Source organism: Ursus maritimus, unplaced genomic scaffold (genome assembly GCF_017311325.1).
Source record: "Ursus maritimus isolate PB19 unplaced genomic scaffold, ASM1731132v1 scaffold_10, whole genome shotgun sequence".
In the NCBI taxonomy this organism is placed as follows: domain Eukaryota; kingdom Metazoa; phylum Chordata; class Mammalia; order Carnivora; family Ursidae; genus Ursus; species Ursus maritimus.
Window position 1 is genome coordinate 26,675,570 of NW_024423344.1, and position 12,214 is coordinate 26,687,783.

Consider the following 12,214-nt stretch of genomic DNA (forward strand, 5'->3'; position numbering starts at 1 on the left):
TCCCCAGCAGCTAGGCGATGGGACCCACCAGCGGACGGGCTCTGAGCGAGACCCCAGCACCTCTCCTGTGCTCATGGCGGCAGCTGCTGAATTCTCCTCCTCCCCACCTCCACAAGCCTGCATCCTTACCTCCCTTTCAGATTTAGCTCAAATGCCTCTCCTCCAGACAGTCCTGGTCTCACCACTGTGGGAGAGCCATCTTTTTCAGACGTCCAAAAATGCTTCATTTGCATCTCTTCTGTGGCACTTTTCCCCTACTGGGTGTCATCTCACTCCTGGGCGTGTGGCTCCGATCTCACCTACTGGGCTGGCAGGTTCCCGGGGGCAGGCGTCACGGCCCCGTCGGCTCTGCCCTCCACACACCCTGGCTGCTCCTCGGCGGCCGTGATGGACGTGTGCAGGCTGAGTGTGGAGAGCTGGCTGCGGCCCGACGGAGGGGGCTCTTCAGCTGTCAACGCATGTTTTCTGTGTTGGCTGCTAAATGCTCTTGGTTCATTATCAGGCCATAGCTCTGCAAAGTCCTTTGTCATCTTTATCCGCCCCCTTGAACATTAATATTTTTCATTAACATTAACATTATATTAACATTCATCTTTTTAATGTCCTTCGGCCTCTGTGTTATCAGCATGCCCAGCGCAGCAGTGAAATTATAGTAACTCTGGGATTGCAGCTTTGGGTGTTTGGGAGGATGCTTTCAGGGGCTTCCTTCCGCGTTACCCCGTGCCCAGGTTCACAGATGCTAGTTGGGCTGTGAATGAGTTGTGTATTGACGTGCTGTGTTTGGTATGCCCGTGAGTCCCTGTGTCGGCCACGCTGGGGCCCACGGCCGGGCTACAATTCTGAGCCTGCCTTCTGCGCTGTCTTCTGAGACGTCCTCCTCGAAAGGAAGGCTTGCCGATTGCTTCTCAGCAGTGCAGAGTCATAAGCTGCCGTGGAGATTGCCCCTCTGAGCCTTCTTACCTTTGTCCCTCCAAGTCCCCCGGTGTAGCTCCAGCAGCGGCACACGGAAGGAGAACCTGGGGGAGGTGGCACGGGGTGTGCCGAGAAGCACGGGGGCCAGCCACAGCCACCCGCACACTTGAGATGGCTGGGTGTTTGCACTGAGGGCAGAGAGTGGCACAAGGTGGAAAGGAGGCTTTAGTTCGGCTGCAGGGCAGCATTTTCTGCACGTTCTTTGGAAGAGCACCCAGGATGGTGTGTGTTTCTTAACACTTGTGTGGCCCGACGCATCCTGGGCAGGTTGGATCCACGACTTACCAGATGTGTTGGAATCAAACCCAAGCTTCTTAAAAACGTTGGCAGAGCCAGGGAGCAGGGATTCTGTATAGATTGCGTTGGTAAGTGTTACAGCTCTGAACTTTGTGTAACCAGTACTATCAGAAGACCAAACGTGGCTCCTGTGAGACTTAAAGGAAATGAAATGCTTCAGAAAAACCCCAGTGATTTCTGACTTGTTTCCTAGACTCGGGAACCTGTGTGCAGGCAGACTTTTTCCTTGAGCATAACTACTCGCTGGCCAGAGAGATCCTTAAGCACAGCCACCAGGGTGCCCATTTGGGATGGGTGCTGTTAGTGGTGACGGGAATCATTAAGTCTGGAAATGCTGACCAGGCCACGGTTAAGGCCCTTTCTAAATGATTGGTGTCTGGCTCTTCCCTGGTATCAGACCCCGTGCTTCCCAGACCTTTTATTCCAGCGATTGCACATGGAATCAACCAACGGCCGGGGAACCCAGCAGACACCACCCGGCAGTGCTGCAAGCAGACAGCTCCTCGTTCTTCTCTTTTGCACCCTAGAGGGTGACCACGTCTTGTCCTTCTCAGGTGCCACCAACTCCTTTCTATCTTTGCTTTGGATAAACTAAGAAAAATTGTAAATGACTCCATTTATTGAGAATTCAAGTGTTGGCTTGATCTGTATTTCTCCATCGGTGCTTGCTAGTTTTGTCTGCCTTGGCTCCCTTGGATTCCCCTGGACCTGTGATCCCGATGAATAAAATATTCAAGGACCAAATGTTTCACTGTGACAACCTGATGCGAGCATTACCGGAGAGTGGCGCAAGATACAGATCGGGTCCTCAGAGGTGCATCTCTCCAGAAGAAGACTCCGGGAACAGCTGTGATGTAATGGAAGGAACCCGCCGCCTGGAATCTTGCGATTCCCTTCACACTCAGTCTGCACGACTTAGGTAGGTAACCCCACCATTGCTCCTCCTCGCTTTGCGTGTGTTTGTTTGGAACGCAGTGTGCTCTGCGGGGTCAGTGTTGATGATTTTGCTCTCTCTCAGGGGAAGGATGATGCATCCGGGTCCCACAGTGGGGGGCGTGGCCATGTGATGTTGGGCAGCCCGCCGTCCTGTGGAAGAGCTATCCATCCGTGCCCTGCTGACCAGGCTTGACAATGAGATCTGCTTTGGCTGGCAAAGTGGATCGTGCTACTGTTGTCGAGACACCGTGTGGTCTGCCACTCTGTTTCTTTCTGTCATTAGGTTCTGGAAGGAAGAGGACAGGGAAGGGCTGCAGATGACCCAGGGTACGTGCATAACATGAATGAGAAATGAAACTTGGCTGCAGTAAACACTGACATTTCTGGGGTCTCTGTTATTGCGGCATAATGTAGCTGAAGCTGATTAATGCAACTGAGAATAACACGATCATGTGAGAATTAAATGAGAGAACTCACTTAAAAATGGATTGTGCACTTATGAGGTCGGAGGTACTGCGTTCTAGGTAGAAGAGTCACGAAGTTGTGTAAGGCAGGGGACCCATCTTCTGAAGAGCTGATAGTAGAATTGACAGAGATTTCTAAAGAATGATGTCATGACAATGTGCAGTTGACCTATGGCATTTGGAAGGGACTCAGCCCGGGCCCCCGCACATTCCTAAATTTAGGAAAACCCTCTAATATATGATTTTCCTCAGAAAATTCTTGGCGAAAAGGGAGTTGAGAACAGTAACACTGCATTGTGAACTGGCTGCTGAGCAGCTGTATGAGATCTCTCAAGAGCTGAGTGACTCTTTTTGTCCCTAAGCCTTATAGGTCAAAGTACCTCATTCAAACCCGAATCACATGGAACATTTTATTTCAGCTGCATGTGGTGGCTTGTACGCAATCAAAACCATAAATGTAAGTTATCCACAAACCAGGGGTACAGGGTCATGTAACATGGCAGTAAAGGACACTCAGGATGGTTTTTCACTTGATTAATAGCTGGTCTAAAGCAGGGGAGAATGGGACAACCTAGTAAAATTCAATGATATCCACAGTGTGGTTTTGCTGTCAGAAAGAGAAACCCACTCAAACCAGTTCAGTTAAGGAGGTGGGACTGGAAGGACACAGGGGACTCTCACTGGATCTGGAAGACCTCTGGGTGGTACCCTCTCCATCCCTTATCTCAAGTCCTCACTGAGAATGACTACTTTCCTCTCTTTAGGTTGGCTTTCCCTTCTACCCTGGGCTTCCTCTCTTGGACTTGCCTGGGTTCTGGCTTCTCATTGCCAACCTGGCCCTTCTCTGTGTGATTGTGATGGTCAATTTTATGTGGCAAATTGATTGGGCCATGGGGTACCATGATATTTGGTCAGACATTATTCTGGGTGTTTCTGTGAAGGTTTTTTGGATGAGATTAAGATTTAAATTGGTAGACTCAGTAAAGCAAATTGTGTCCCCCAATGTGGGTGGGCCTTATCCCATCAGTTTAAGGCTGCATAGACCAAAAAACCCTGACCCTCCCCTAAGTAACAGAATTCCTCCTTCCTGAGAGCCTTCAAACTAGGACATTGGCTCTTCCTGGGTCTTGAGCCTGCCAGGCTTTCGGCTGAGACCAAACCATCAGCACTCTTGGGTCACTAGCTTGCTGACTCACCCTGCAGATCTTGGGACTCACTGGCCTCCATAATTGCATCAGGCAATTCCTTATAATAAATCTCTTTCTATGCATACAATTGTTTCTGCTTCTCTGGAGAACGCTGATTAATACAGTGATTGAATAGCTTCAGATTCACAGATGCTTTAACAGCCCTTTCTAGGTGTCCATGCCAGTCCTGTGGGAGAGAGCTCTGACTTACTCTCCCTGGTCCAGTCATCTCTGGACGAGGATGGTGTGGGGTCACCCCATTCAGAGGAGGGACAGGGCCAGTTCTGAAGGTGTCATGGGTGAGGAACAAACGAATTACACTTCACTCACAGCTTCCTCTCCAGCTAATCCAACTTACCTAACCTCTGTAGACTCAAAAGGAGGTTTTTACACTATGATGAGGCCATCATGGGGTGGAACATTTCTGAGTGTTCCACACCCCAGAAACCTGGCACACTAAATACCTCCCCCCTCCATAGGGAATATAGTTAATAACACATTAACAACATCGTGTGGTGACAGATAGTAACCACACTTATCATGGTGAACGTTTCATAATTTATGTACTTGCTGAATCACTCAGTTGCACACCCAAAAAGAATTCCATATTGTGTGTCAACTACACTCCAATAAAAAACAGAAGTAAAAAAAGGCCTCTCCTCTTACCCTCACTGAGCTGGTGATTACAAACGTATGAAGTCATTTGAGGACAATGTCATTTTCCGTCATGGCCCTTCTAGGGCCACGGACCAGGAGCCACTAGAATGAGGGTTTATTATGGACTCTGCTATCTTCCAGCTGGGTGACGTCAGGCAAGCCACATGGGGCCTCAGTTTGCTTCTCTGTACCAGAGGCTAACGCCCAGGGCCGGAGGTACAAATGGTGTGCAAATCCCTTGACGACTTCATTGTGATGTAAAATGTTACAGCTGTTTAAGAATTTCAGGATATGATAACTAGAAGGTATCATAACACCCAGTCCAACCCCTTAATTGTAAAGATTATGAAACTGAGACTCAAAGGGATGTTATTATAGCTGTGGACATAAATAATGATTCTCACAATTCTATGGTTTGTTCTGGTCTGACCTTTCCACCCTCCACGAGGCCTTTGTTTGCTTAGCTGGGAGGGTCAGGTTCTCCAGTTTACCTCCCATCCCCCTCCTTTTAAGGACTTTCTTTGTTTCCTCAGGGGACCGCTTGCTGGACCCCCTCTGAGGTGAGGTGTGTGATCTTCCCTCAGGGGGAAGCCCGGGCAGGCCAGCTGCTCTTCTGGGGCTGACATGCCAAGGGCAGGGATCCAAACTCCTATGGCAAGAAGAGTCACAAGCCGTAGATCTGAGCAAGGATTAAGTCACGGGGCCGAGAAAATGCCCAGCACACAGGCACGCAGGCCCCGTGGCCAGGTTTTCCGGGATGTGCAGTTGGGCAGAGCCGAGCCTGGGGTGCCCAGCAAACAGCTTTTGATCTAACGCCATAGTGGTTTTTGAACTCCGAGTGAGTGCAGCGCCTTTAATCGCTCTTGGCTCCGATTTCCCAGGTTAATTTCCTGACATCTAAGGAGCTTTGTTTAGTGTATGTAACTTCCTGCCTTTTATGTCAGAGTCTGTGAACTGACGGAATCAGGGAATGAGCCAAGTAACCTGGGGGTGGGGGCAAGCTTTTGAGACTCCCTTCCTAGTTTTATTTTCTTTAGTCATACGCCAGCCTTAGTCACTTTTCCCCCTGATATTAACACAATAGGAGGCTCTTGTGTAAGATGTTCAGGGGGGAAAGGAGTGGTGGTGGGGGGGTGTTGAGGAGTGAGGGGGAATGTGGAAGGAGCCAGAGTGAAGCGCTGGAGAGGTTTTACCCTAGCTGTGTGACTTTGCACCCATGTCCCCAAGTCTTTGGGACGCGCAGTCACCGTGGGGCCTCATCCTGGGTCCCCACCCCATTTCTCTCTATCTTCTTTTGTCCACTGTTCAAAAGATCCTGGCAACCCTGGACCAGCGAGACAGAAGGAGCGACCCCGCACCCCCACGTTGTCTGGCCTGTGCAAACTCATCGATCCCTCCTTCGCTGACCCCCTCCCCCACCTTCCTTCTTCACTGGCTCTTCGTTTGCATTCCCTTTGTTGGTCTGACAGCACCATTTTATCTGAGTTTGCTCAGTTGTTTGTCCTTTATGTGGGTAAGCTCCAGGGTTTCTAGAAGCTTCTGGACAGCTGGGCTGTGCCTCTTTGACGTAGTGCATCTGGTGCCCTGAGCAGACAGGAGCCTAAAGCGTGTTTCTGATTGAGGCAGATGGTGCTGCACCCACCTCTCCAGGGGCTGTGGTGAGACATTAGCATTTCAGACACCCACACTGCAAGTGTCAATTAGCTCAGTTTGGGAACCCAAAAGTAAACAAACAAACAAACTAAACATGATTCCTCTTACTCAGGAGGGGCTGAATTCTTCAGTTCAGGAGATTTCAGGAAGCCCTTTTGCCACCGTGAAATTATTTAGAGAACATCTGATGGAAGGGGCCACAGAGACCATGGCTCAAAGGCTCGCTGGTGTCTCCTTGGTCCATGTGGGCTGTGCGGCTTTTTGTTTCTATAACCCAACGCAGTCCTTGACAACCAGGAGGTGCTCAGAACATGACTGTGGCGTGAGTGAGCACGTTCACCCTGGCGTCTCACCCATGAGCAGACTGAGCTCCCCAGAAGCCTTGAGGAGCTGGGCGGAGGAAAGCCTGTCCCCTGCCCCCCGAGCTACTGCTGCTTCCACTTCACAGGCTTGCCTGAGTTGTGTGGCTGGTGTGGGCCCCTGGCTGCTTCCAAGGCCACTCCAGCTGGGGCTGAGGGCCCTCACGTCTCAGGGAACTCCTCAGCACCTCACAACTTGGTGCGAAGGAGAGCCCAGGAGTGCACCAGCGGGAGACTTGCTGCCACTTTTTTAGCCATTAGGGAGTCCTTGTTGGAAATCTGGGGTGTCTCCTTCAGATTTGACTGGGTCCCCACAATCCGAATGTGTTATTTGGCCAAAGACAAATGCTCCCAACGGCAGTGCTCTCAGGCATAGCTCCTCCCCCAGGGTCGCCTCCACAGGAGTTGTGAAGGGGACACTGCCACATGTGGGTCTGGCCTGGGAGGAGCCCAAGTTTACCCATCAGGAAGATTTACCAGTTACAAACAAATAGTGAAATTCTTAGTCAAAACAGAACTACTCAAAAGAAAATAATATCTCTGTTTAGGAATTCCTCTATAACTCTCTGCCCCTCTCCATTCTCTGTCTCTGTTTCTATTTCTGTCTGTCTTTCTCGGTTTGTCTCTGTGTTGGACACCCATGTACTTCGGTTCATTCTTTCCTCCGGTTTTCATCAGCAGCAACCTCGTACATGCTGCTCCGTGGCAGATCAATCCCGAGTGGCTGGAGAAGATGCTGGCACTACGGTTACACTGACCTGTGTTCCAAAGGACTGATTCAGAATCTTCCAGAGCCTCATAGAGACGTGCCGAGGAAAGGCAGAGGAGCCGTTTGGATTCCAGTGGGACAAAGCAGCTGGTGCAGAGGGGACAGTGGTGTCACTGGCCCTGAGCCCAGGAACAGGCATCACAGAGACAGTGAGTCACGAGGGAAGGTCTCCTGATACAATGGCTGCTGCTCCTGCCCAGGGTCCATCTCTTTTCCTGCGGCTGGCCCTGGTGAACTCCCTGGGGTTCTGGGGCTGGCCGGCTTGGACTGTAAACTCCAGTCTGGCGCAAGTTAGGAGGTAGGGCCAAAATAGCAGAGGAACGAGGAAGAGAAGGGAGATTGTGGGAGGTTTCCATAGCCATGCTGGTAAGGAAATGTCAGTGACACGAGTCCAATTCTAGAACCTTCTTAAGCAGGATGCTTTAAAGATCTGAAGTCAGGGTTTCCTGCACCGGGAGAATAAAGATCGTTTATAGTACTCAGACTAGGTAATGCCCTGATTTCTAATTTAACAGTTTTTTCATTCCTGCCTATTTCCTCCACCACCTAGCCACTTCCCCAGGGCGTTCATAGGAATAATGAGAACATGTGTAATTGCTGTGAGCTCCTTAAAAGGAAAGTGCTATATAAACAGAGTATTTTTATGTGTGCATATAAAATATATCTTCTCTGACTAGAAGTTTCTTATTCATGGAGCTAAATGAAACAGGTTTATTTGGAATAGCAGCGATCCCAAAGGACCGGAATAGTGCAAAGAGCTCGTGTGTGGGGAAATATCAGTCAGCATTAGAAAGTGTTTCTGGCATTGATTTCTCCCCCTCCTCTGTGGGGTCTTAGTTTCTACTTATTCTCTTTGTTTCGCCTTCGTTGGGGCTCTTGGAGCACGCTCACACATAGGCCTTTCTACACAGACCATCATATGGTTTCAGGTCGTGGTGTGCTGGGAAATGTTTAACAACTGGCTCTTTGGGGAAGGGGGCAGTCCTAATTTATAGTTTTTGCCAATTTTCACAGTGTAAATACTCCTCATCATGGCCAATTTCAAGCTATCCTCATGGTTGATGTGGAGTTGGGGAGAGATGCACGTAAGGCACCATTATAGAATTTTCTCGCCAAACAGATGAAATAAATGTAAATAACCTCAAGAGCACAGATTAAAAAAAAAAAGGTAAAGTGTGGTAACGTCATTAGGAAGGGATACGTTTTGAGAATCTATCATTTGTTTTTAAGATTTAATTGTAAGTTTTTATGATTTGATTTTTAACGATGGCCGCATTAATAACTGGCTTGCAAAATGTCGGAAAATGTCGCAGTTGGCTCTCCCAGGCTGGTGCGAGCGCCCCCGCGTACCATTGTGCTGAGGTGCTGAGCTTGATACGGTCTCGCCCCTGAAGCCCCCGAAGGCAAGCATCGGTTGGGCATTTCCACTGGACATCACACTATAGGGGTAAAAAGTAAAGGACTATAAACAAATTCCTTGTTTCCCCACTATCGTCTCTTCCAGACTTTATCCAAGTAAAACACTTTAAAGTCACCTTCTTTTCTCCTCCTCTCTCGGTCTTTACATTTGTTAGCAACTATGATCAATTATTCCCTTTGCAACACTGCAAGAGCAGTGGTTCTCAAAGTCAGGTGCACATTGAAATCACCCGGTGCTTTAAATAAATACTGATGTCTGGGTTCCACTCTTGGAGGACCTGATTTAATTGGTCTGGGGTACAACCTGGACATCATGATTTCGAAAAGCTCCCCAGGCGAATCTAATGCTCAGTCAGTGCTGAAAATCCCTGTCCTTCCCATTCTCGCCAGGACCTGCCGCCAGTACAGGACAGAGGGAACGTGGGCTTGGAAGTCCAACAGACATGGCTGTAAATCAGCTTTGCCACCTACAAGGGCCTGTTTCTTAAATCTTTGAGCTTCGTTTTCACCAAACCGTAGGGTGGGAGCAATAATTCCGATCGTATACAATTAGGGAAAAATGTATTAGCTCAGTGCTTGCCTTAATAAAAGTCAGATTCCTGCTTCGTATGCCAATGGTTTCCTAACTGATCTCATCTCTCATTTCTCCCCAGACTGTATATCTCAGACATGACTGCTGAAATGACCATTCCCAAAAGTCAAACCTCTGTTCAAAAACCCTGAATGGCTCCCCATTGGCTACTTTGCCTCCTGCTTCAGGCCCTCAGGGACCTCTCTGTCCTGCACCCTTCCAGCCTCACCTTCCACGAGGAAGGTGGAACATCTCTCTCAGGTCCACACCAGCCTAGGGCCTTCACCCTGGGAACGCCCTCTCTGCTCCCCATGCAGGAAGCAGCTCACAACTTTCTGGAAGCCTCTCTTTTTTAGGAGGGCTCTGACGGACATCTCTTTAGCCTCTCCTAATCTCTGGTTTCAACCTTCTGTGTTCTCCTCATTCGACATAGACACTTACATTTCCCATCCTCAGACTGAAGCCTCCTCCGTGATAGGGACTGCTCTTTACCCATAGCCCAGGCTATGTCTGGCACGTGGTCAGCCAGGGTGGCTAATTACACAGAGTGACAATCAGGCTCCTGGCTCAGAGCCATCATTTTCTGGAGCTGCTCTGACTGGAGGGAGACGGAAGTGAAGTAATTCTGAGGTCCTGTGGCCACTCCTGCAGTGCCTCTCCCCTACCCCTGCCCTTACCATCTGCTCCAGTGCAAAGACTGCACCTAACTGCACCCCAGTTGCTCATGGACATCCCCACGGGCCTGACCTCTCAGCTCAGCACTCTCCCCAGTGACCTCCGTGCTCTAAACACTCAACAAATATGGCAACGGCGAGGAAGACAGGGAATGCCTGACTCTTGCTCTTCACTGCCTGTTACCCTGGGGAGCACTGCCTACGACGGGGAAAGCCCTGACATCAACACTGTATTCGCTCGTCTCCCTAAAGAACGTGTGTCCAACACCACCTACAATAAAAGGAAAGTGTTAATTCTATAGCAATTGATTTAAAAATTGTGTCTCTATGAAAGCTCCTGCCTTTACCTGGGCCGTTCCATATCTTACTATTATACACCAAACACTTGGATGAGCAGGGACTAATTTCTCTGCGTCTTGGGTTCAGTTTCCTAGCTCAGTTACCATCATCATCATGGCCTCAGTTGGCCAAGTTGGAAACCTCAGAATGCCCCTTGACTCCCTTCCCGCCTCACCCTCCAAATCTCATTAGCCACCAAGTGCTGTTGACTCCATCCTTTCCAAGGCCACATGCCTGGCTCCTCTCTCTATTTTCACCACAATGAACTTATTTTAGCTTTTATTTTCTCTTAGTTGGTCTTTGGGATGAGCCTCGGACCTTCCTGCTCCATGTGCCCCTACTAGTTACCTGAGATATCTTTCCAAAATCTGATAAATCATACTCACATCGAAAATCTTCTGTGCCACCCAAAGAATTCAGTCTGGATCCTTTAGTGCGGCACCCATGCCTACATATCCGATCCCAACCTGTGGATCAGCTCCATGCCCTTTCCATTTATTCTCACCTACCCTGTACCTCAGATACACCGCACTCGTCACGGGGCCTTCATGCCTCCATGGTTTCGTGTCTGCTGTCCCCTCTGCCTGTGGGAATGCCTGCCTTCTTTCTCACCTGAACATTCCAACTCATCTGTTAAAAGGCAGCTCAGAGGTGACCTTCTCCACAACCTTCCTTGACTCCCTCTGACAGAATTAATTATTCCCTCTTTGTGTTCCCACGGCCCTTGGTACAAACCTTATTCAGCACTTGGCTGCATTATTTTAATTATTTGTTTTCCTATCTGCCCTCATTCAACTGTGGCTTAGTCATCTTGGTATTCCCCAGTGGCCCCATGGGGAGGGAGGAGAGCCACAGATGTTCGTGGAATAAATGAGTGCACTTCCTGTCTCATACTGCACATGCTCTCTCTGGTTCTCCTCTACGAGGGATACACCAACAGACCAAGTGGGCAGAGCCTAGATCAGACCATAATACTCCCAAGCAGCTTCAAAGCTCCGTTGTATGCCCAGAAACAAAACAAAACAAAGCAAAAAACAAAAAAAAAAAAACTTCTTCCCAGATCCTTCGTGGCAAAGCAGAGCCGTGGCAGACAGGTGAAAAGTCCACCCTTCACCCCCAGAGACGCTGTGTTTGGAAAACTCGTGTTGATTTTAACTTGAGTATTAGTCACCCATAAAACGCTGCCAGAAATCTCTCTGGGGCTGGCCCAAGACACAAAACGTGTGCGGGTTGTTTTCTAAGCTGTGCTTTGTTAAAATAGCAATTCCCCGTTTGCCTCAGGTGTAAAGTTTAGGTTCATGGTTCACTGGATATTTTAGGAAAATACGAGCACACATTCTGATCCCCCCTTTCCTTCTCTTGCGGTATGAGAGACTTAGGTTATTTGTTCCCATGGCTCAGATGTTTTCAGAGAAGAGATTGCTGATAATGGTCATTCCGTCGCCTGGCCCTCTCCCAAAAGCACCATCTTTAAGCTCTCGGTAGATTCAAATGTTCACAAAACATTCCTCTCCAGGGCAAGCTCAGGGCAGTGTTGGGGAGCTTTGGAGTCCCTGACAGAGCCGGAGCTCTGGGCCCACATTAGAGATGAGGTCACTTCTGTGACATCTAGCCATGTTGAAAGAATGAATAACTAAATTAACGAAGGAATCCTTGCTTGTGACTTGAAAAAAGGATCAGGAGACCCAATTCTGCATTTGACACTATTCTCCCCTCTCACTAGCCTTCCCGGACTCTCCCTTCCAGGGGTTCACCTGCCTGCTTTTGAGCACTGCCTTGGTGGAGAGATTTCACTGACCTTTACCTTGCCGGATTCACCTTCAGTGTCAGGCCGTGAAAAAGACCATCAGTGACTGTTGTGCAGGAAGAGTGGCTGGATGGCTCTCTAATGCATTCTGGCCAAAACAGAAGGAAACG